The 2,075-nt window shown below is 30.8% G+C and overlaps 1 long non-coding RNA gene across 1 annotated transcript; it reads right to left on the bottom strand.

Moving 5' to 3' along the window:
- Window positions 1-570: 570 nt before the first annotated feature.
- Window positions 571-1,560, bottom strand: LOC146730279 (uncharacterized). Its single transcript, XR_014927385.1, has 3 exons — window positions 1,483-1,560; window positions 1,270-1,381; window positions 571-750 (listed from the first exon to the last, which is right to left on the bottom strand). It is a non-coding gene; the product is annotated as an uncharacterized LOC146730279 (long non-coding RNA).
- Window positions 1,561-2,075: the final 515 nt, after the last annotated feature.

Here is a 2,075-nt window from a genome sequence, read left to right on the forward strand (position 1 = left end):
GAACCGAAAAAATAATGTGGTCACAACCCTTGTTGCACAGAAAATTGTCACACGGAATCCTCTTTTTGGAGATCACACAGCAGAGTACACAGCATGTGTACACAGTCATATGTACTGTTTGAAGTCGATTAATAAATTACAAGTTGCATCAATGTCTAATAAAAAATAGCATTGACGTCACTTGATAAGCTACACAATATATATATATATATATATATATATATATATATATATATATATATATATATATATATATATATATATATATATATATATATATATATATATATATATATATATATATATATATGTTCTATTTTTATAGAAGAACCTTCCCAAATAAAAAAAAAATTCTAAAATTTAAAAATATAAGAGGTAGTCACTAAACCATGTACTTTCACACTCAAGCAAGAGAATAGAGATGTTGGTGAACTAGCCTTGCACTGTGAGTGTTTTATTGTTTACACTCCAGTTTTTCCACAAATAAAAAAAAAAAAGAACTGCAGACCACACTTCTTTATATTTTTGAGTGGGCCAGCCATGTTTCCATATACAAAAATACACATAATATTTCTATTTAATTTATTTTATTTAAAGAAAAATATTTCAGAAGCATAACAATACAACGACTAGATTTGGTGTCACAGTTTGCTCCCAATTCATACTGGAATATTGCCAGCAATAATTAATAAAGCTTGTTCAGAAAACCATTTCTTCCCGACATCATATTCAATGGCTAGTTCTCAGGATCTACAACAGTAAATAAGTAAACAGAAATCATTTTGATGCCATGTTTTTAGACGACACTGCCATATCGCACAGGTATTCAACACCGCCATATCGAATTTGGTTTTGGACGATACCATTTCAAGCTGCAGGGTGTCTAAACAATGACTCAACAAACAATAAACACATCTTCCACCCACCACACAAATTTTAGCCACAATTGAACAACCAAGAAAGCAACAAATATCTGGCTGCATCTTGAAAACAACGAGATACCATGAAAACATGAAATCCTCCACCCCTCCCAGTGCACCCTACATCATTAATAGTTCCTATACTCATTTGCATCTATGTACAACAAGCTTAGCCAATAGATGCACCTGAATCATCAAACTTTTGACCAACCACTCATTCTAAATATTGTTGAGTGAGGGCGCTATTTACTAATAAGAGAAATCTTTTAAACGAATTAAACAGATTTAACATTATAAGCAGTGAATATCTAGTTATGCTTTAATTAACGAAGGTATACACTTCACTCACCTGAAAACATACCATGGCATGACTTATAACTTGTTCCTATAGATTTTGTAGCCTAGGCGCAGTGAATAGTTGTGCGATATATAATTTCATAGGTAGTGATTGAGATTTAGTTCTGAAATTACAATAAAATATTAAAATGAATTCCTTACATAATATTACAAGCAGTGAATATCTAGTTAAGCTTTAATTCATGAAGGTACACAATTCACTCACCTGAAAACATACTATGGCATGACTTGTAACTTGTTCCTATAGATTTTGTAGCCTAGGCGCAGTGAATACATGTACGATATATGTCTCAGGTAGTGATTGAGCTTCAGTTCTGGAATTAAAATAAAATATTTAAATTAATTCTTACAACATTACAAGCAATGAATATCTAGTTATGCTTTAATTAATGAAGGTATACAATTCACTCAACTGTAAACATACTATGGCATGACTTATAAGTTGTAGCCGTAGAAGGGGAGGGGGGTCAGTCTAGCCACAGTTGAAATCTTTTAAAATATGATTTCTCAGGTAGTGATTGAGCTTTAGTTCTGAAATTTAATTAAATTATTAAAATTAATTCATTAATATTACAAGCAGTGAGTATATGGTTATGCTTTAATTAATGAGGGTATACAATTCACTCATCTGAAAACATAGTATGGCATGACTTTTAACTTGTTCCAATAGATTTTGTAGCCTAGGCACAGTGAATACATGTACAGTATATGTCTGAAGTAGTGATTAAATTTAATATACCTTCATTAATTAAAGCATAACTAGATATTCACTGCTTGTAATATTAATGAATTAATTTT

This window comes from Saccoglossus kowalevskii, chromosome 19, assembly GCF_978046115.1.
Source record: "Saccoglossus kowalevskii chromosome 19, keSacKowa6.1, whole genome shotgun sequence".
Classification (NCBI taxonomy): Eukaryota; Metazoa; Hemichordata; class Enteropneusta; family Harrimaniidae; genus Saccoglossus; species Saccoglossus kowalevskii.